Source organism: Mytilus californianus, unplaced genomic scaffold (genome assembly GCF_021869535.1).
Source record: "Mytilus californianus isolate M0D057914Y unplaced genomic scaffold, xbMytCali1.0.p SCAF_3, whole genome shotgun sequence".
NCBI lineage: Eukaryota > Metazoa > Mollusca > Bivalvia > Mytilida > Mytilidae > Mytilus > Mytilus californianus.
The window spans coordinates 82,769,427-82,794,589 of record NW_026262679.1 but is presented as its reverse complement, the minus strand read 5'-3'; the positions used below and the strand labels follow the sequence as shown (position 1 = coordinate 82,794,589).

At 29.5% G+C, this 25,163-nt stretch overlaps 1 long non-coding RNA gene across 1 annotated transcript; it reads left to right on the top strand.

Annotated features, from left to right (window-relative positions):
• The first annotated feature begins 467 nt into the window (after window positions 1-467).
• On the top strand, window positions 468-24,737 carry LOC127735222 (uncharacterized). The gene is made up of 4 exons (XR_007998201.1): window positions 468-482; window positions 20,886-20,951; window positions 22,327-22,410; window positions 24,313-24,737. It is a non-coding gene; the product is annotated as an uncharacterized LOC127735222 (long non-coding RNA).
• Window positions 24,738-25,163: the final 426 nt, after the last annotated feature.

Here is a 25,163-nt window from a genome sequence, read left to right as displayed (position 1 = left end):
TTTGCTTTTAAACCAGTCTAAACAAAAATACCCCTCTATAGATCTATAGAAGGATTATTCCTCTATACAGGTATAAACACCATATAGAGGGTTTGTTCCCAACCTGATTATTTCAAGGATTTGTATTACCAGAGACATATAATACATATATGTATTATATGCACTGTTCAAATTTACAATTTCCATGGGGAATACAATTATGCATAGTATACAGATCGGATGAAAATTGCATAACAATGAATGGCCAGTTCGACATTATTTTGTTTTTGTTTCAGATACCAGCCTCAAGATACTTAATCAGAACAGGTAACACATGCATCCAAAAGTTAAGTATATTTTTTTTTAATTTATTGATAGTTGTGTGATAAATATTAAAATAATTTTAATATATATTACAGATAGACGGAACCCCAGAGAAGAAAAGTACAGTCGTAGACCTGGAGATGATTTCATTGTAGATGCCATTATGCCTAGATGATGATGTAGGTATTTGGTCATTATAATTGTACTTAAACTGTTAATATTTTTAAGGTAATAAAATCAGTTTTCCCTAGAGAAACAGCTTGAAAATTTATTACAGATTAGTCCAAAATTTCTTTTTCAAATTTATACTCTAATGAAATATATTTTAATAAGAATGTATACTTGTACTCCAATTTAGGATTTCAATTAAAACATGCATCACATTAATTTCTGAATTAATTAGAACAGCAAATATTCTCTTAACATTGACAATTTGGAAACCCTTTCTCTAATAGTCTCACCTGAACGAAAGTAAAGTATCCGATTGTCAATTTAGATATCTACATATTAAGTCGATTTTTTTAAAGTAATTTGGAAAATATGACTTGATTTAGATTGTTTGAAATTCAGTTGAATTTTAATCATTTCTGTTCAAAATGTATACATCAGATTCTTTTGGTTAGCCACCAACTTCTGATAATTTGACACGCACATTAATTTCGGAAATAATGATTATATCATTAAACCGTCTTCATTACTGATTGAAATATAGATTTAAAATGAAAATAAGTTAATGATATATAGTCAAAAAGAGCAATTGAGCAATGATGATGGCTGCCATTAATGCCAGTTTTTCTTTATAGATATTTTGAATGAAAAAAAAATTAAAGTAGCAAATTTTTTAAGTTTTATATTTGGTTCAATATTTTTGAACTTATTTTGTTTTTGTTTCAGATACCAGCCCCAGGATATTTACGTCAGGACAGGTAACATATGCATCGGAAAGTAAGTATATTTTTTTTTTATTTATTAATAGTTGTCTGATAGATATTAAAATAATTTGATTATGTATTACAGATAGACGGGAGCCCTGAGAGAAGAAGACGAAATTACAGTCCTAGACATGGCGATGATTTAGTTGTAGATGCCCAGATGATGATGTAAGTATTTTGTCATTACAATTGTACTTAAACTGTTAATAGTTGTAAGGTAATAAATTCAGTTTTCCCTGGAGAAACAGCTTGAAAATTTATTACAAATTAGTCCAAAATTTCTTTTTCAAATTTATACTCTAATGAAATATATTTTAATAAGAAAGTATACTTAGTATTCATGTTTGAATTGTTTTTACATTGTCATTTCTGGGCCTTTTATAGCTGACTGTGCAGTATGGGCTTTGCTCATTGTTGAAGGCCGTACGGTGACCTATTGTTGTTAATTTCTGTGTCATTTGGTCTCTTGTGGAGAGTTGTCTCATTGGCAATCCTACCACATCTTCTTTTTTATTTGTACTCCAATGTAGGATTTGAATTAAAACATGCATCACATTAATTTCTGAATTAATTAGAACAGCAAATATTCTCTTAACATTGACAATTTGGAAACCCTTTCTCTAATAGTCTCACCTGAACGAAAGTAAAGTATCCGATTGTCAATTTAGATATCTACATATTAAGTCGATTTTTTTAAAGTAATTTGGAAAATATGACTTGATTTAGATTGTTTGAAATTCAGTTGAATTTTAATCATTTCTGTTCAAAATGTATACATCAGATTGTTTTGGTTAGCCACCAACTTCTGATAATTTGACACGCACATTAATTTCGGAAATAATGATTATATCATTAAACCGTCTTCATTACTGATTGAAATATAGATTTAAAATGAAAATAAGTTAATGATATATAGTCAAAAAGAGCAATTGAGCAATGATGATGGCTGCCATTAATGCCAGTTTTTCTTTATAGATATTTTGAATGAAAAAAAAATTAAAGTAGCAAATTTTTTAAGTTTTATATTTGGTTCAATATTTTTTAACTTATTTTGTTTTTGTTTCAGATACCAGCCCCAGGATATTTACGTCAGGACAGGTAACATATGCATCGGAAAGTAAGTATATTTTTTTTTTATTTATTAATAGTTGTCTGATAGATATTAAAATAATTTGATTATGTATTACAGATAGACGGGAGCCCTGAGAGAAGAAGACGAAATTACAGTCCTAGACATGGCGATGATTTAGTTGTAGATGCCCAGATGATGATGTAGGTATTTTGTCATTACAATTGTACTTAAACTGTTAATAGTTGTAAGGTAATAAAATCAGTTTTCCCTGGAGAAACAGCTTGAAAATTTATTACAAATTAGTCCAAAATTTCTTTTTCAAATTTATACTCTAATGAAATATATTTTAATAAGAAAGTATACTTAGTATTCATGTTTGAATTGTTTTTACATTGTCATTTCTGGGCCTTTTATAGCTGACTGTGCAGTATGGGCTTTGCTCATTGTTGAAGGCCGTACGGTGACCTATTGTTGTTAATTTCTGTGTCATTTGGTCTCTTGTGGAGAGTTGTCTCATTGGCAATCCTACCACATCTTCTTTTTTATTTGTACTCCAATGTAGGATTTGAATTAAAACATGCATCACATTAATTTCTGAATTAATTAGAACAGCAAATATTCTCTTAACATTGACAATTTGGAAACCCTTTCTCTAATAGTCTCACCTGAACGAAAGTAAAGTATCCGATTGTCAATTTAGATATCTACATATTAAGTCGATTTTTTAAAGTAATTTGGAAAATATGACTTGATTTAGATTGTTTGAAATTCAGTTGAATTTTAATCATTTCTGTTCAAAATGTATACATCAGATTGTTTTGGTTAGCCACCAACTTCTGATAATTTGACACGCACATTAATTTCGGAAATAATGATTATATCATTAAACCGTCTTCATTACTGATTGAAATATAGATTTAAAATGAAAATAAGTTAATGATATATAGTCAAAAAGAGCAATTGAGCAATGATGATGGCTGCCATTAATGCCAATTTTTCTTTATAGATATTTTGAATGAAAAAAAAATTAAAGTAGCAAATTTTTTAAGTTTTATATTTGGTTCAATATTTTTGAACTTATTTTGTTTTTGTTTCAGATACCAGCCCCAGGATATTTACGTCAGGACAGGTAACATATGCATCGGAAAGTAAGTATATTTTTTTTTTATTTATTAATAGTTGTCTGATAGATATTAAAATAATTTGATTATGTATTACAGATAGACGGGAGCCCTGAGAGAAGAAGACGAAATTACAGTCCTAGACATGGCGATGATTTAGTTGTAGATGCCCAGATGATGATGTAGGTATTTTGTCATTACAATTGTACTTAAACTGTTAATAGTTGTAAGGTAATAAAATCAGTTTTCCCTGGAGAAACAGCTTGAAAATTTATTACAAATTAGTCCAAAATTTCTTTTTCAAATTTATACTCTAATGAAATATATTTTAATAAGAAAGTATACTTAGTATTCATGTTTGAATTGTTTTTACATTGTCATTTCTGGGCCTTTTATAGCTGACTGTGCAGTATGGGCTTTGCTCATTGTTGAAGGCCGTACAGTGACCTATTGTTGTTAATTTCTGTGTCATTTGGTCTCTTGTGGAGAGTTGTCTCATTGGCAATCCTACCACATCTTCTTTTTTATTTGTACTCCAATGTAGGATTTGAATTAAAACATGCATCACATTAATTTCTGAATTAATTAGAACAGCAAATATTCTCTTAACATTGACAATTTGGAAACCCTTTCTCTAATAGTCTCACCTGAACGAAAGTAAAGTATCTGATTGTCAATTTAGATATCTACATATTAAGTCGATTTTTTTAAAGTAATTTGGAAAATATGACTTGATTTAGATTGTTTGAAATTCAGTTGAATTTTAATCATTTCTGTTCAAAATGTATACATCAGATTGTTTTGGTTAGCCACCAACTTCTGATAATTTGACACGCACATTAATTTCGGAAATAATGATTATATCATTAAACCGTCTTCATTACTGATTGAAATATAGATTTAAAATGAAAATAAGTTAATGATATATAGTCAAAAAGAGCAATTGAGCAATGATGATAGCTGCCATTAATGCCAGTTTTTCTTTATAGATATTTTGAATGAAAAAAAAATTAAAGTAGCAAATTTTTTAAGTTTTATATTTGGTTCAATATTTTTGAACTTATTTTGTTTTTGTTTCAGATACCAGCCCCAGGATATTTACGTCAGGACAGGTAACATATGCATCGGAAAGTAAGTATATTTTTTTTTTATTTATTAATAGTTGTCTGATAGATATTAAAATAATTTGATTATGTATTACAGATAGACGGGAGCCCTGAGAGAAGAAGACGAAATTACAGTCCTAGACATGGCGATGATTTAGTTGTAGATGCCCAGATGATGATGTAGGTATTTTGTCATTACAATTGTACTTAAACTGTTAATAGTTGTAAGGTAATAAAATCAGTTTTCCCTGGAGAAACAGCTTGAAAATTTATTACAAATTAGTCCAAAATTTCTTTTTCAAATTTATACTCTAATGAAATATATTTTAATAAGAAAGTATACTTAGTATTCATGTTTGAATTGTTTTTACATTGTCATTTCTGGGCCTTTTATAGCTGACTGTGCAGTATGGGCTTTGCTCATTGTTGAAGGCCGTACGGTGACCTATTGTTGTTAATTTCTGTGTCATTTGGTCTCTTGTGGAGAGTTGTCTCATTGGCAATCCTACCACATCTTCTTTTTTATTTGTACTCCAATGTAGGATTTGAATTAAAACATGCATCACATTAATTTCTGAATTAATTAGAACAGCAAATATTCTCTTAACATTGACAATTTGGAAACCCTTTCTCTAATAGTCTCACCTGAACGAAAGTAAAGTATCCGATTGTCAATTAAGATATCTACATATTAAGTCGATTTTTTTAAAGTAATTTGGAAAATATGACTTGATTTAGATTGTTTGAAATTCAGTTGAATTTTAATCATTTCTGTTTAAAATGTATACATCAGATTGTTTTGGTTAGCCACCAACTTCTGATAATTTGACACGCACATTAATTTCGGAAATAATGATTATATCATTAAACTGTCTTCATTACTGATTGAAATATAGATTTAAAATGAAAATAAGTTAATGATATATAGTCAAAAAGAGCAATTGAGCAATGATGATGGCTGCCATTAATGCCAGTTTTTCTTTATAGATATTTTGAATGAAAAAAAAATTAAAGTAGCAAATTTTTTAAGTTTTATATTTGGTTCAATATTTTTGAACTTATTTTGTTTTTGTTTCAGATACCAGCCCCAGGATATTTACGTCAGGACAGGTAACATATGCATCGGAAAGTAAGTATATTTTTTTTTTATTTATTAATAGTTGTCTGATAGATATTAAAATAATTTGATTATGTATTACAGATAGACGGAAGCCCTGAGAGAAGAAGACGAAATTACAGTCCTAGACATGGCGATGATTTAGTTGTAGATGCCCAGATGATGATGTAGGTATTTTGTCATTACAATTGTACTTAAACTGTTAATAGTTGTAAGGTAATAAATTCAGTTTTCCCTGGAGAAACAGCTTGAAAATTTATTACAAATTAGTCCAAAATTTCTTTTTCAAATTTATACTCTAATGAAATATATTTTAATAAGAAAGTATACTTAGTATTCATGTTTGAATTGTTTTTACATTGTCATTTCTGGGCCTTTTATAGCTGACTGTGCAGTATGGGCTTTGCTCATTGTTGAAGGCCGTACGGTGACCTATTGTTGTTAATTTCTGTGTCATTTGGTCTCTTGTGGAGAGTTGTCTCATTGGCAATCCTACCACATCTTCTTTTTTATTTGTACTCCAATGTAGGATTTGAATTAAAACATGCATCACATTAATTTCTGAATTAATTAGAACAGCAAATATTCTCTTAACATTGACAATTTGGAAACCCTTTCTCTAATAGTCTCACCTGAACGAAAGTAAAGTATCCGATTGTCAATTTAGATATCTACATATTAAGTCGATTTTTTTAAAGTAATTTGGAAAATATGACTTGATTTAGATTGTTTGAAATTCAGTTGAATTTTAATCATTTCTGTTCAAAATGTATACATCAGATTGTTTTGGTTAGCCACCAACTTCTGATAATTTGACACGCACATTAATTTCGGAAATAATGATTATATCATTAAACCGTCTTCATTACTGATTGAAATATAGATTTAAAATGAAAATAAGTTAATGATATATAGTCAAAAAGAGCAATTGAGCAATGATGATAGCTGCCATTAATGCCAGTTTTTCTTTATAGATATTTTGAATGAAAAAAAAATTAAAGTAGCAAATTTTTTAAGTTTTATATTTGGTTCAATATTTTTTAACTTATTTTGTTTTTGTTTCAGATACCAGCCCCAGGATATTTACGTCAGGACAGGTAACATATGCATCGGAAAGTAAGTATATTTTTTTTTTATTTATTAATAGTTGTCTGATAGATATTAAAATAATTTGATTATGTATTACAGATAGACGGGAGCCCTGAGAGAAGAAGACGAAATTACAGTCCTAGACATGGCGATGATTTAGTTGTAGATGCCCAGATGATGATGTAGGTATTTTGTCATTACAATTGTACTTAAACTGTTAATAGTTGTAAGGTAATAAAATCAGTTTTCCCTGGAGAAACAGCTTGAAAATTTATAACAAATTAGTCCAAAATTTCTTTTTCAAATTTATACTCTAATGAAATATATTTTAATAAGAAAGTATACTTAGTATTCATGTTTGAATTGTTTTTACATTGTCATTTCTGGGCCTTTTATAGCTGACTGTGCAGTATGGGCTTTGCTCATTGTTGAAGGCCGTACGGTGACCTATTGTTGTTAATTTCTGTGTCATTTGGTCTCTTGTGGAGAGTTGTCTCATTGGCAATCCTACCACATCTTCTTTTTTATTTGTACTCCAATGTAGGATTTGAATTAAAACATGCATCACATTAATTTCTGAATTAATTAGAACAGCAAATATTCTCTTAACATTGACAATTTGGAAACCCTTTCTCTAATAGTCTCACCTGAACAAAAGTAAAGTATCCGATTGTCAATTTAGATATCTACATATTAAGTCGATTTTTTTAAAGTAATTTGGAAAATATGACTTGATTTAGATTGTTTGAAATTCAGTTGAATTTTAATCATTTCTGTTCAAAATGTATACATCAGATTGTTTTGGTTAGCCACCAACTTCTGATAATTTGACACGCACATTAATTTCGGAAATAATGATTATATCATTAAACCGTCTTCATTACTGATTGAAATATAGATTTAAAATGAAAATAAGTTAATGATATATAGTCAAAAAGAGCAATTGAGCAATGATGATAGCTGCCATTAATGCCAGTTTTTCTTTATAGATATTTTGAATGAAAAAAAAATTAAAGTAGCAAATTTTTTAAGTTTTATATTTGGTTCAATATTTTTGAACTTATTTTGTTTTTGTTTCAGATACCAGCCCCAGGATATTTACGTCAGGACAGGTAACATATGCATCGGAAAGTAAGTATATTTTTTTTTTATTTATTAATAGTTGTCTGATAGATATTAAAATAATTTGATTATGTATTACAGATAGACGGGAGCCCTGAGAGAAGAAGACGAAATTACAGTCCTAGACATGGCGATGATTTAGTTGTAGATGCCCAGATGATGATGTAGGTATTTTGTCATTACAATTGTACTTAAACTGTTAATAGTTGTAAGGTAATAAAATCAGTTTTCCCTGGAGAAACAGCTTGAAAATTTATTACAAATTAGTCCAAAATTTCTTTTTCAAATTTATACTCTAATGAAATATATTTTAATAAGAAAGTATACTTAGTATTCATGTTTGAATTGTTTTTACATTGTCATTTCTGGGCCTTTTATAGCTGACTGTGCAGTATGGGCTTTGCTCATTGTTGAAGGCCGTACGGCGACCTATTGTTGTTAATTTCTGTGTCATTTGGTCTCTTGTGGAGAGTTGTCTCATTGGCAATCCTACCACATCTTCTTTTTTATTTGTACTCCAATGTAGGATTTGAATTAAAACATGCATCACATTAATTTCTGAATTAATTAGAACAGCAAATATTCTCTTAACATTGACAATTTGGAAACCCTTTCTCTAATAGTCTCACCTGAACGAAAGTAAAGTATCCGATTGTCAATTTAGATATCTACATATTAAGTCGATTTTTTTAAAGTAATTTGGAAAATATGACTTGATTTAGATTGTTTGAAATTCAGTTGAATTTTAATCATTTCTGTTCAAAATGTATACATCAGATTGTTTTGGTTAGCCACCAACTTCTGATAATTTGACACGCACATTAATTTCGGAAATAATGATTATATCATTAAACCGTCTTCATTACTGATTGAAATATAGATTTAAAATGAAAATAAGTTAATGATATATAGTCAAAAAGAGCAATTGAGCAATGATGATGGCTGCCATTAATGCCAGTTTTTCTTTATAGATATTTTGAATGAAAAAAAAATTAAAGTAGCAAATTTTTTAAGTTTTATATTTGGTTCAATATTTTTGAACTTATTTTGTTTTTGTTTCAGATACCAGCCCCAGGATATTTACGTCAGGACAGGTAACATATGCATCGGAAAGTAAGTATATTTTTTTTTTATTTATTAATAGTTGTCTGATAGATATTAAAATAATTTGATTATGTATTACAGATAGACGGAAGCCCTGAGAGAAGAAGACGAAATTACAGTCCTAGACATGGCGATGATTTAGTTGTAGATGCCCAGATGATGATGTAGGTATTTTGTCATTACAATTGTACTTAAACTGTTAATAGTTGTAAGGTAATAAAATCAGTTTTTCCTGGAGAAACAGCTTGAAAATTTATTACAAATTAGTCCAAAATTTCTTTTTCAAATTTATACTCTAATGAAATATATTTTAATAAGAAAGTATACTTAGTATTCATGTTTGAATTGTTTTTACATTGTCATTTCTGGGCCTTTTATAGCTGACTGTGCAGTATGGGCTTTGCTCATTGTTGAAGGCCGTACGGTGACCTATTGTTGTTAATTTCTGTGTCATTTGGTCTCTTGTGGAGAGTTGTCTCATTGGCAATCCTACCACATCTTCTTTTTTATTTGTACTCCAATGTAGGATTTGAATTAAAACATGCATCACATTAATTTCTGAATTAATTAGAACAGCAAATATTCTCTTAACATTGACAATTTGGAAACCCTTTCTCTAATAGTCTCACCTGAACGAAAGTAAAGTATCCGATTGTCAATTTAGATATCTACATATTAAGTCGATTTTTTTAAAGTAATTTGGAAAATATGACTTGATTTAGATTGTTTGAAATTCAGTTGAATTTTAATCATTTCTGTTCAAAATGTATACATCAGATTGTTTTGGTTAGCCACCAACTTCTGATAATTTGACACGCACATTAATTTCGGAAATAATGATTATATCATTAAACCGTCTTCATTACTGATTGAAATATAGATTTAAAATGAAAATAAGTTAATGATATATAGTCAAAAAGAGCAATTGAGCAATGATGATGGCTGCCATTAATGCCAGTTTTTCTTTATAGATATTTTGAATGAAAAAAAAATTAAAGTAGCAAATTTTTTAAGTTTTATATTTGGTTCAATATTTTTTAACTTATTTTGTTTTTGTTTCAGATACCAGCCCCAGGATATTTACGTCAGGACAGGTAACATATGCATCGGAAAGTAAGTATATTTTTTTTTTATTTATTAATAGTTGTCTGATAGATATTAAAATAATTTGATTATGTATTACAGATAGACGGGAGCCCTGAGAGAAGAAGACGAAATTACAGTCCTAGACATGGCGATGATTTAGTTGTAGATGCCCAGATGATGATGTAGGTATTTTGTCATTACAATTGTACTTAAACTGTTAATAGTTGTAAGGTAATAAAATCAGTTTTCCCATGGAGAAACAGCTTGAAAATTTATTACAAATTAGTCCAAAATTTCTTTTTCAAATTTATACTCTAATGAAATATATTTTAATAAGAAAGTATACTTAGTATTCATGTTTGAATTGTTTTTACATTGTCATTTCTGGGCCTTTTATAGCTGACTGTGCAGTATGGGCTTTGCTCATTGTTGAAGGCCGTACGGTGACCTATTGTTGTTAATTTCTGTGTCATTTGGTCTCTTGTGGAGAGTTGTCTCATTGGCAATCCTACCACATCTTCTTTTTTATTTGTACTCCAATGTAGGATTTGAATTAAAACATGCATCACATTAATTTCTGAATTAATTAGAACAGCAAATATTCTCTTAACATTGACAATTTGGAAACCCTTTCTCTAATAGTCTCACCTCAACGAAAGTAAAGTATCCGATTGTCAATTTAGATATCTACATATTAAGTCAATTTTTTTAAAGTAATTTGGAAAATATGACTTGATTTAGATTGTTTGAAATTCAGTTGAATTTTAATCATTTCTGTTCAAAATGTATACATCAGATTGTTTTGGTTAGCCACCAACTTCTGATAATTTGACACGCACATTAATTTCGGAAATAATGATTATATCATTAAACCGTCTTCATTACTGATTGAAATATAGATTTAAAATGAAAATAAGTTAATGATATATAGTCAAAAAGAGCAATTGAGCAATGATGATGGCTGCCATTAATGCCAGTTTTTCTTTATAGATATTTTGAATGAAAAAAAAATTAAAGTAGCAAATTTTTTAAGTTTTATATTTGGTTCAATATTTTTGAACTTATTTTGTTTTTGTTTCAGATACCAGCCCCAGGATATTTACGTCAGGACAGGTAACATATGCATCGGAAAGTAAGTATATTTTTTTTTTATTTATTAATAGTTGTCTGATAGATATTAAAATAATTTGATTATGTATTACAGATAGACGGGAGCCCTGAGAGAAGAAGACGAAATTACAGTCCTAGACATGGCGATGATTTAGTTGTAGATGCCCAGATGATGATGTAGGTATTTTGTCATTACAATTGTACTTAAACTGTTAATAGTTGTAAGGTAATAAAATCAGTTTTCCCTGGAGAAACAGCTTGAAAATTTATTACAAATTAGTCCAAAATTTCTTTTTCAAATTTATACTCTAATGAAATATATTTTAATAAGAAAGTATACTTAGTATTCATGTTTGAATTGTTTTTACATTGTCATTTCTGGGCCTTATATAGCTGACTGTGCAGTATGGGCTTTGCTCATTGTTGAAGGCCGTACGGTGACCTATTGTTGTTAATTTCTGTGTCATTTGGTCTCTTGTGGAGAGTTGTCTCATTGGCAATCCTACCACATCTACTTTTTTATTTGTACATGTGTACTCCAATGTAGGATTTGAATTAAAACATGCATCCAATTAATTTCTGAATTAATTAGAACAGCAAATATTCTCTTAACATTGACAATTTGGAAACCCTTTCTCTAATAGTCTCACCTGAACGAAAGTAAAGTATCCGATTGTCAATTTAGATATCTACATATTAAGTCGATTTTTTTAAAGTAATTTGGAAAATATGACTTGATTTAGATTGTTTGAAATTCAGTTGAATTTTAATCATTTCTGTTCAAAATGTTTACATCAGATTGTTTTGGTTAGCCACCAACTTCTGATAATTTGACACGCACATTAATTTCGGAAATAATGATTATATCATTAAACCGTCTTCCTTACTGATTGAAATATAGATTTAAAATGAAAATAAGTTAATGATATATAGTCAAAAAGAGCAATTGAGCAATGATGATGGCTGCCATTAATGCCAGTTTTTCTTTATAGATATTTTGAATGAAAAAAAAATTAAAGTAGCAAATTTTTTAAGTTTTATATTTGGTTCAATATTTTTGAACTTATTTTGTTTTTGTTTCAGATACCAGCCCCAGGATATTTACGTCAGGACAGGTAACATATGCATCGGAAAGTAAGTATATTTTTTTTTTATTTATTTATAGTTGTCTGATAGATATTAAAATAATTTGATTATGTATTACAGATAGACGGGAGCCCTGAGAGAAGAAGACGAAATTACAGTCCTTGACATGGCGATGATTTAGTTGTAGATGCCCAGATGATGATGTAGGTATTTTGTCATTACAATTGTACTTAAACTGTTAATAGTTGTAAGGTAATAAAATCAGTTTTCCCTGGAGAAACAGCTTGAAAATTTATTACAAATTAGTCCAAAATTTTTTTTTCAAATTTATACTCTAATGAAATATATTTTAATAAGAAAGTATACTTAGTATTCATGTTTGAATTGTTTTTACATTGTCATTTCGGAGCCTTTTATAGCTGACTGTGCAGTATGGGCTTTGCTCATTGTTGAAGGCCGTACGGTGACCTATTGTTGTTAATTTCTGTGTCATTTGGTCTCTTGTGGAGAGTTGTCTCATTGGCAATCATACCACATCTTCTTTTTTATTTGTACTCCAATGTAGGATTTGAATTAAAACATGCATCACATTAATTTCTGAATTAATGAGAACAGAAAATATTCTCTTAACATTGACAATTTGGAAACTCTTTCTCTAATAGTCTCACCTGAACGAAAGTAAAGTATTAGATTGTCAATTTAGATATCTACATATTAAGTCGATTTTTTTAAAGTAATTTGGAAAATATGACTTGATTTAGATTGTTTGAAATTCAGTTGAATTTTAATCATTTCTGTTTAAAATGTATACATCAGATTGTTTTGGTTAGCCACCAATTTCTGATAATTTGACACGCACATTAATTTCGGAAATAATGATTATATCATTAAACCGTCTTCATTACTGATTGAAATATAGATTTAAAATGAAAATAAGTTAATGATATATAGTCAAAAAGAGCAATTGAGCAATGATGATGGCTACCATTAATGCCAGTTTTTCTTTATAGATATTTTGAATGAAAAAAAAATTAAAGTAGCAAATTTTTTAAGTTTTATATTTGGTTCAATATTTTTGAACTTATTTTGTTTTTGTTTTAGATACCAGCCCCAGGATATTTACGTCAGGACAGGTAACATATGCATCGGAAAGTAAGTATATTTTTTTTTTATTTATTAATAGTTGTCTGATAGATATTAAAATAATTTGATTATGTATTACAGATAGACGGGAGCCCTTAGAGAAGAAGACGAAATTACAGTCCTAGACATGGCGATGATTTAGTTGTAGATGCCCAGATGATGATGTAGGTATTTTGTCATTACAATTGTACTTAAACTGTTAATAGTTGTAAGGTAATAAAATCAGTTTTCCCTGGAGAAACAGCTTGAAAATTTATTACAAATTAGTCCAAAATTTCTTTTTCAAATTTATACTCTAATGAAATATATTTTAATAAGAAAGTATACTTAGTATTCATGTTTGAATTGTTTTTACATTGTCATTTCTGGGCCTTTTATAGCTGACTGTGCAGTATGGGCTTTGCTCATTGTTGAAGGCCGTACGGTGACCTATTGTTGTTAATTTCTGTGTCATTTGGTCTCTTGTGGAGAGTTGTCTCATTGGCAATCATACCACATCTTCTTTTTTATTTGTACTCCAATGTAGGATTTGAATTAAAACATGCATCACATTAATTTCTGAATTAATTAGAACAGCAAATATTCTCTTAACATTGACAATTTGGAAACCCTTTCTCTAATAGTCTCACCTGAACGAAAGTAAAGTATCCGATTGTCAATTTAGATATCTACATATTAAGTCGATTTTTTTAAAGTAATTTGGAAAATATGACTTGATTTAGATTGTTTGAAATTCAGTTGAATTTTAATCATTTCTGTTCAAAATGTATACATCAGATTCTTTTGGTTAGCCACCAACTTCTGATAATTTGACACGCACATTAATTTCGGAAATAATGATTATATCATTAAACCGTCTTCATTACTGATTGAAATATAGATTTAAAATGAAAATAAGTTAATGATATATAGTCAAAAAGAGCAATTGAGCAATGATGATGGCTGCCATTAATGCCAGTTTTTCTTTATAGATATTTTGAATGAAAAAAAAATTAAAGTAGCAAATTTTTTAAGTTTTATATTTGGTTCAATATTTTTGAACTTATTTTGTTTTTGTTTCAGATACCAGCCCCAGGATATTTACGTCAGGACAGGTAACATATGCATCGGAAAGAAGTATATTTTTTTTTTATTTATTAATAGTTGTCTGATAGATATTAAAATAATTTGATTATGTATTACAGATAGACGGGAGCCCTGAGAGAAGAAGACGAAATTACAGTCCTAGACATGGCGATGATTTAGTTGTAGATGCCCAGATGATGATGTAGGTATTTTGTCATTACAATTGTACTTAAACTGTTAATAGTTGTAAGGTAATAAAATCAGTTTTCCCTGGAGAAACAGCTTGAAAATTTATTACAAATTAGTCCAAAATTTCTTTTTCAAATTTATACTCTAATGAAATATATTTTAATAAGAAAGTATACTTAGTATTCATGTTTGAATTGTTTTTACATTGTCATTTCTGGGCCTTTTATAGCTGACTGTGCAGTATGGGCTTTGCTCATTGTTGAAGGCCGTACGGTGACCTATTGTTGTTAATTTCTGTGTCATTTGGTCTCTTGTGGAGAGTTGTCTCATTGGCAATCATACCACATCTTCTTTTTTATTTGTACTCCAATGTAGGATTTGAATTAAAACATGCATCACATTAATTTCTGAATTAATTAGAACAGCAAATATTCTCTTAACATTGACAATTTGGAAACCCTTTCTCTAATAGTCTCACCTGAACGAAAGTAAAGTATCCGATTGTCAATTTAGATATCTACATATCAAGTCGATTTTTTTAAAGTAATTTGGAAAATATGACTTGATTTAGATTGTTTGAAATTCAGTTGAATTTTAATCATTCCTGTTCAAAATGTATACATCAGATTCTTTTGGTTAGCCACCAACTTCTGATAATTTGACACGCACATTAATTTCGGAAATAATGATTATATCATTAAACCGTCTTCATTACTGATTGAAATATAGATTTAAAATGAAAATAAGTTAATGATATATAGTCAAAAAGAGCAATTGAGCAATGATGATGGCTGCCATTAATGCCAGTTTTTCTTTATAGATATTTTGAATGAAAAAAAAATTAAAGTAGCAAATTTTTTAAGTTTTATATTTGGTTCAATATTTTTGAACTTATTTTGTTTTTGTTTCAGATACCAGCCCCAGGATATTTACGTCAGGACAGGTAACATATGCATCGGAAAGTAAGTATATTTTTTTTTTATTTATTTATAGTTGTCTGATAGATATTAAAATAATTTGATTATGTATTACAGATAGACGGGAGCCCTGAGAGAAGAAGACGAAATTACAGTCCTTGACATGGCGATGATTTAGTTGTAGATGCCCAGATGATGATGTAGGTATTTTGTCATTACAATTGTACTTAAACTGTTAATAGTTGTAAGGTAATAAAATCAGTTTTCCCTGGAGAAACAGCTTGAAAATTTATTACAAATTAGTCCAAAATTTTTTTTTCAAATTTATACTCTAATGAAATATATTTTAATAAGAAAGTATACTTAGTATTCATGTTTGAATTGTTTTTACATTGTCATTTCTGGGCCTTTTATAGCTGACTGTGCAGTATGGGCTTTGTTCATTGTTGAAGGCCGTACGGTGACCTATTGTTGTTAATTTCTGTGTCATTTGGTCTCTTGTGGAGAGTTGTCTCATTGGCAATCATACCACATCTTCTTTTTTATTTGTACTCCAATGTAGGATTTGAATTAAAACATGCATCACATTAATTTCTGAATTAATTATAACAGCAAATGTTTTCTTAACATTGAAAATTTGGAAACCCTTTCTCTAATAGTCTCACCTGAACGAAAGTAAAGTTTCCGATTGTCAATTTGGATATCTACATATTTAGTTGATTTTTTTAAAGTAATTTGGAAAATATGACTTGATTTAGATTGTTTGAAATTCAGTTGAATTTTAATCATTTCTATTCAAAATGTATACATCAGATTGTTTTGGTTAGCCACCAACTTCTGATAATTTGACACGCACATTAATTTCGGAAATAATGATTATATCATTAACCGTCTTCATTACTGATTGAAATATAGATTTAAAATGAAAATAAGTTAATGATATATAGTCAAAAAGAGCAATTGAGCAATGATGATGGCTGCCATTAATGCCAGTTTTTCTTTATAGATATTTTGAATGAAAAAAAAATTAAAGTAGCAAATTTTTTAAGTTTTTTATTTGGTTCAATATTTTTGAACTTATTTTGTTTTTGTTTCAGATACCAGCCCCAGGATATTTACGTCAGGACAGGTAACATATGCATCGGAAAGTAAGTATATTTTTTTTTTTATTTATTAATAGTTGTCTGATAGATATTAAAATAATTTGATTATGTATTACAGATAGACGGGAGCCCTGAGAGAAGAAGACGAAATTACAGTCCTTGACATGGCGATGATTTAGTTGTAGATGCCCAGATGATGATGTAGGTATTTTGTCATTACAATTGTACTTAAACTGTTAATAGTTGTAAGGTAATAAAATCAGTTTTCCCTGGAGAAACAGCTTGAAAATTTATTACAAATTAGTCCAAAATTTCTTTTTCAAATTTATACTCTAATGAAATATATTTTAATAAGAAAGTATACTTAGTATTCATGTTTGAATTGTTTTTACATTGTCATTTCGGAGCCTTTTATAGCTGACTGTGCAGTATGGGCTTTGCTCATTGTTGAAGGCCGTAAGGTGACCTATTGTTGTTAATTTCTGTGTCATTTGGTCTCTTGTGGAGAGTTGTCTCATTGGCAATCCTACCACATCTTTTTTATTTGTACTCCAATGTAGGATTTGAATTAAAACATGCATCAAATTAATTTCTGAATTAATTATAACAGCAAATATTCTCTTAACATTGACAATTTGGAAACCCTTTCTCTAATAGTCTCACATGAACGAAAGTAAAGTATCCGATTGTCAATTTAGATATCTACATATTAAGTCGATTTTTTTAAAGTAATTTGGAAAATATGACTTGATTAAGATTGTTTGAAATTCAGTTGAATTTTAATCATTTCTGTTCAAAATGTATACATCAGATTGTTTTGGTTAGCCACCAACTTCTGATAATTTGACACGCACATTAATTTTGGAAATAATGATTATATCATTAAACCGTCTTCATTACTGATTGAAAAATAGATTTAAAATGAAAATAAGTTAATGATATATAGTCAAAAAGAGCAATTGTGCAATGATGATGGCTGCCATTAATGCCAGTTTTTCTTTATAGATATTTTGAATGAAAAAAAAATTAAAGTAGCAAATTTTTTAAGTTTTATATTTGGTTCAATATTTTTGAACTTATTTTGTTTTTGTTTCAGATACCAGCCCCAGGATATTTACGTCAGGACAGGTAACATATGCATCGGAAAGTAAGTATATTTTTTTTTTATTTATTAATAGTTGTCTGATAGATATTAAAATAATTTGATTATGTATTACAGATAGACGGGAGCCCTGAGAGAAGAAGACGAAATTACAGTCCTAGTCATGGCGATGATTTAGTTGTAGATGCCCAGATGATGATGTAGGTATTTTGTCATTACAATTGTACTTAAACTGTTAATAGTTGTAAGGTAATAAAATCAGTTTTCCCTGGAGAAACAGCTTGAAAATTTATTACAAATTAGTCCAAAATTTTTTTTTCAAATTTATACTCTAATGAAATATATTTTAATAAGAAAGTATACTTAGTATTCATGTTTGAATTGTTTTTACATTGTCATTTCTGGGCCTTTTATAGCTGACTGTGCAGTATGGGCTTTGCTCATTGTTGAAGGCTGTACAGTGACCTATTGTTGTTAATTTCTGTGTCATTTGGTCTCTTGTGGAGAGTTGTCTCATTGGCAATCATACCACATCTTCTTTTTTATTTGTACTCCAATTTAGGATTTGAATTAAAACATGCATCACATTAATTTCTGAACTAATTATAACAGCAAATATTCTGTTAACATTGACAGTTTGGAAACCCTTTCTCTAATAGTCTCACCTGAACGAAAGTAAAGTTTCCGATTGTCAATTTGGATATCTACATATTTAGTCGATTTTTTTTAAGTAATTTGGAAAATATGACTTGATTTAGATTGTTTGAAATTCAGTTGAATTTTAATCATTTCTATTCAAAATGTATACATCAGATTGTTTTGGTTAGCCACCAACTTCTGATAATTTGACACGCCCATTTATTTCGGAAATAATGATTATATCATTAAACCGTCTCCATTACAGATTGAAATATAGATTTAAAATGAAAATAAGTTAATGATATATAGTCAAAAAGAGCAATTGAGCTATGATGATGGCTACCAGAGTATAGAACTTTTTGATAGGTTACCTATTCTGTGATGTAAGAAAAACTGAAAGAAGTAAAATTATGTAAGCTTACAATCGGTGCAATTTGTAGATGAATTGTTTTATTGGTTTTTTTTTGAGAGTCATCTCATCTGTTAAAATTTTGCCTGTTTGTTGCCTAAAAAGTTTATTAGCCATTCATGAGAAGCAAACTTCAAAGGCAGTGACACACCCGTCAATTCAAAGGAACACAGCATGACTCCCTATAACTTCAGATAGGGCAGCATGGCAGCAAAACAAGTTGGAACTGACAGTAGTGACCAGACAACATAATACTTGGGGGAATAAAAATAATTTAATTTATAAATCCAGACAATTAAATTTCAAGATTAAATCTTTAGTCGACCTGTTCATGGAGATGTTTAAAGATGATTTTTACCATGTTTTTTTAGTTTTTGCCTATTATCTAGAATAAATGACCAGCAGGACAAGATCTAAAATATGTCAACGTGACTGAATGTGTCAAGTAACACTTTATAGAGTTATTGCCCTTTCCTGATGATTTTAATTTAGAAGTGGTTATTGTTGAAGATGATGTTGAGCAACACAAGAGCCTCTGTTTGAACAATTTTGATTGACCTAAGCATTTTACTTTCAGGTTAGCATTAATTACTGCTTGTCATTATGGATTGAAGTTTAGAATGATCAGACTTTTAAGGTAAGAACCATTGCATAGATTTATAAACTTGTTGATTAAAGATTATGTAAATGCCTTTGAATTTTGTTATTTTACATGTGACATTTTGTTGCAGAAGCCAGGCATAGCAATTCACATTACTTTGCTATAGGCGTCAAAATTTAGGGTTCAGTATTATGGTTAAAAAGTTTTCAAACATCAATAACTTTGTCAAACTTTGAAGTAATTGTACATACGAAGAATCAACAGCAAAATTTTGAAATTCAAATATAAATATAGATTCTACCACTGCATCGAGGGTGATACGATATTTATCCACTCGAGACAGTTAAAATTTCAAATTTAAAACGCGAGGCTCGCTGAGCGTTTTAGATATTTAAAATTTAAAAGTCGAGAGTCGATAAATATCGTATTACACGAGATTTGGTGGTGGAATCTGTTTCTCTAATGATTTTCAAACAATATGCAGGCAAACTTATTCCTTCTTTTTGAATGATCTGCAAAAAGATGTGTTCTTTCTATGTGACGTCATCAGGCATGGTCGCCTTTTTTCATGCCGTCACAATAGGATATTCAGAGGAAAGCAAGAAAATTCGACATCATAATCGGACTTTAACCAATGAAGAACTGAGATCAAACGAACCACACGTTGATTAAATGTTTTTTATACAATGGGTACAGAAAGGGATAAATTGACGAAGAATTAGAGAAAAAAAAATATTCATCAATTGAAGGAACAATACACTAATTCCCAAATGTATGTAGGTATGAGTAAATTATTATTGTTGTTTGGTCATAGGTTGAATATTTTTCTATATTTTAATTCTTTGATTTAATAGTTTTGTTACATTGACCTAAAATACAAGAAATAACTTTCTACACATTTCAATTTTGTTTTGATGCAACATCATCAACAATATCTTTTGACAACACTTATTGTTGCATATAAAATCGGAGAAGTGAAATTATCATCAATTTTTATTTAACTTGGAAATCACAGTACTTCATTGCAACCGATGTAATAAATATACTTTTTTTCACAGTTTTCACTAAGATAATTTTAAGGTTAAAGTTTTACAGATCAAACATTTATTTTTTATTTTCCACATTCAAAGTACCAAGAATGAGTTATTTCATTAGTTTGATATATGGTTTCTAGTAACATGAATAAAATTTTATAACATTTGAAAAGTAAATTCTGAGATAGATTTCATCTTCAGGGGGAGACTAGTACAACAAGCAGCAAGAATGTGTCATTCAATGGGAGTTAACTCATAGATTATTGAAAAAAAATAATGTTGAAACAAAATCAAAACATGTTTTGTATTTCCGGCTTTTATAGATATTAAACTGGTTTTAATGCTATGCTTAATCTTAAGTCGGAAAACTTTTTTGGCGAACAATTTAACACTTTTGTAAAATATATAATTTGTTAATTTTAATTCCTTTTTTAGGTTATTGCAGTGACTGTTTTCATGGATGGAGAGTAAAACTTGGTGGTCTGATACTGCTATATATTAGTAAGTATATAATTCCTCTGTTAAAAACAAATTTATTTTCATCTTAAAATAAAAATTGATAGTAATGTAATGTGCATTAGGCTTGAAAGTTTTAAAGAGTTTAGTCAGAAGTTCTTTCTGTCTACCTTGCACCACAGGGGATATATGGTTATGGTCTTTGTCCAAGTGTCGTAAACACATCAATACTTAATTATGTTCGCTCTTTTTTTTTTTTTTTTTAACTTTTTGTCAGATAATTGGAATCCTCTCGTTTTATCCATGAAGTGCCATTACAATTTTGCCTGCTTACACCCCTACATATCATTTCATAATTTAATTACATATTGTTTGAAAAGCCATGTTTGAAAATCTTAAAATCCTTGTTATTTTTTCATAGTTCTAATTTGCAATAAAATAAATAAATGGAGAAGATGATGCCCCTGGTTGCATAAAACATTATAAAGGGACAAACAGTAAAAGTGATGTCACCCTAATTAGAAATTGATCTGAGTTTTGCGGTAATAAGCATTGGGATAAGTCTACTAACATTTGGTTGAGGCACACTTAAGTTCGAGGACAGAAATGAAAAATTCAGCATTTTTTCCATTTGTAAAGGGGCATAACTTTAGAACAGTAAAAGTGATGCCACTTAAATTCAAAGCTGATCAGAGTTTTGTGGTAATTGTGTATAAGTTTCAAAACAGTTGGTTGAGGCAAACTAAAGTGAAGAACGATACCCACTTTTGGGACGTACATACAGACGTACAAGGGTAACACTTAATGCCCCTTCCACTTTGGTGCTGGCATAAAAAATGAACTATATGTAAACAACAAACAGAAACAAAAATTCTTTTTAAATCACATACTATTGCCTTCATTTTGATACTAATTTTCAAAACCTACCTGAATTAAGATATGATCAATTGCCATGATTGCCGTTAGAATTAAGGCAAAATAAAAATATATATGTGGTTCTGGTTACCAGACTGACCCTAGTACTTTTTTTTTTAATTCTGTTAAATAAATTTTGAACGATCCCATTTTATGGAATGTGAATTTCTAAAATTAAATTCACAGACTTCTGTCATATGAATTTCCAATAAAAGTATCCACTACGGCTAAAAATGCAACCATTTCTTAACAGAATGCAACAAAATCAACTAAATACGTAACATGTCTTTTTATTTTACAACCAAACATATAGAAAATGGCAAACTTCCAGGAGGGGCATGTATATTACCAGAATCAGACTCAGTGAACACAAGATTTTTTTCCAGATTTTGACATTCCAAAAAAAAAAATCAAAAAGTTGACCTACAGACCCAATTTTTTTGGAGGATGTAACTGGAACTACGCAAATATTTTTATTTGGCCTAAGTTTTTTTTTATTATGCAGATGAAAATTTGGATCCTTTTGACTGGAAAGATTGTCAGGAACCTGAAGAAACTGAATCCACAATAAACATATGTACACAAACAGGTAAATATATATCTGTACATAGTAGGGATGTCATCGAGTATTCGAGTATCGCTCTGTAGTACCGAGTATTAAATACCAAAACAAAAAATTACTCGACTAATTGGTTTCCTGTTTAAATATTGCTGTCTTCTTAACATAAAATTGATCTTATTGAGAACCTCTTTCAGAAAATCAAAAAGGCATCCTGATTAATCATACTAGTAAATTAAATACATTGTGTTTCAAATGTTTGTGCTAAATTGTCATTTAAAATGCCTCCATAACTTCAAGGTGGGGGTTTACAGTTGTTTGTCCGAGAACATTTTTTTTTTAGTAATTTGACGCTATCAATCAAATAATTTTTTTCAAAATTTAACACGTTAAGGTATGGGGAAAATTTGGATTCAGAATATTTTTTTTTTTTTTGTCATCTGCTTGACCACAATATTTTTTTTCATCAAATTGAGGATCAGAATATTTTTTTAGGCAAAAACCATAACCCCCCCCCCCCACCCTTTGAAGTTAAATGGTTGTTCCCTTAATGTATTTTAAGGAAAGATGGGGATACTTTTAACCACAATAAAAGTACCCCCAATTTTTTCTTATTCTAAATGTTTATGTATGATTTTTGTCTCGCCTTGACGGAGTCAAAAAGCGAGACATAGGTATGCTGTTTCCGGCGGTGGCGTCAACAATGTATTAGTTTGTGATAAGGTCTAGTTCATGGTGAACCACTAGTGGTAGGTCAATGATATTTGGTATGCAGTTGTATTAGCATTGGCACATCTTATTACCATGGAGATTATTTGGCCCCGCCCCCTCAGTCAAGGTCTATTGACTTTGAAACTTTTCATAGTTTACATGTATTAGTTTGTGGTTAGGTGATTAGGTCAATTTATGGGGAAACACTAGTGGTAGGTCAATGATATTTGGTATGCAGTTGTATAAGCATTGGCATATCTCATTCCCATGGAGATTATTTGGCTCCGCCCCCTTTGTCATGGTCTATAGACTTTGAAAATTTTGCTAATTTAACGTATTACATTTTGTAATTTGTGATTAGGTCAGTTGAAGGGGAACCATTAGTGGAAGGCCAATGTTAATTGGTGGTCAGTTGTATAAGCATTAGCACATCTCATTTCCATGGAGAATATTTGGCAGTCATGGTCTATTTACTTTAAAACTTTTGCTTAGTTTACATGTATTAGTTTGTGATTAGATCAGTTTAAGATGAACTGCTAATGTTAAGTCAATGATATTTGGTATGCAAATTTATTATCATTTGCAAGTATCGTTTCCATGGAGATTATATAGCCCCACCCCTGATCATGGTTCATTGACTTTGAAACTTTTACATAGTTTACAAGTTAATGTTTGTTTAGGTTTGTTTAAAGGGAACGACTTTAATAAGTCAATGGTATTTGGTATGCAGTTGTATTAGCATTGGCACATCACAATTCCATGGAGATTTTTTAGCCATGTCCCTTCAGTCATGGTTCATCGACTTTGAATATTTGCATAACTTGCATGTTAAAAACAAAAAGGCGAGACATATCTCTGTGATAACAGTTTATTCAAGAGATTGCAAGAAAATACATGCAAGCCCAATTACATCCTAGTCGAGTGCCCATGTGTGCTCTTATATAAAAGTACATGTACACAAATAAAAGCACAGCTGCATGTGAATTGGGTTTGGAATGAAGTATTGCTCCAAAACATTTTTTGTTTGTTAAATTGGTCTGGAGATTCCAGGCTACTATCTGAGAATGCACTAGCTAAACTAGCCTTTTGGTCGTAATATCCCAATATAAATGATTCCATATGCAGATGATCAACATTGAAAATTACAATATATAAAATAAAAGCTTATGTTTGATATACAAATCATAAGTCTTCTTTATTGTTATAAATCTTTTTTTCCAGAAAAATAACAACACTGGTTGATACAATTATAGGAACCGGAAGAAGTTAAAAGTTTGACTTGCAACTGAATATCCAGGAAACATGTCTTTTACTGAACAGTATGAGAGAGCAATGATGATTATTGGATTTAAACTGCTTGGAAAATATAACCAAATGAAGACGAAAAATGCACTGCATCAACAAACAAAACAACTACTAAGAGATTGGGATTCTAAAAACAATTGTTCAAAATCTTCTACAAGTTTAAGAAGACTGTACATACATGTATATATATATATATTTATATAAGAAAGAAAAAAGTTTCAAGCACATGCATTATTTTGTGTACATACATGAAATGAATAGAAAAAAGGATAGAAAAAAAGGAAAAGAAAATGAAAAGAAAAAAAAAAAAAAAAAAAAAAAAAAAAAAAAAAAGAAAAGAATGAAAATTAAAGAAAAGAAAAGAAAAGAAAATTAAAGAAAAGAAAAGAAAAGAAAATTAAAGAAAAGAAAAGAAAAGAAAAGAAAATTAAAAAAAAAAATGAAGAAGAAAAAAAAAATTGAGGAGGGAGGTGGGTAATGCAGCCAAGTAATACTGTATTCACCAATTTCATGCACCATAACACCCACAATCGTGATAGTACTCTTGGATTGGCCTCAAAAATTTGTGATTAAATAATATAACCTCATTATGCAGGAAATCTATTTTAAAAATTATCTTTACAATCATCATCTAGAGCTGACCAATATTTACGTCTTTTATCATTTTCATTGATATAAGATACCCCATTTTTAATTTCTAAATAAAACCAAGGTGCTTATTATTATGAATATAGTACAACTTGCCAGTCACAAGCCTGGAATAAAGA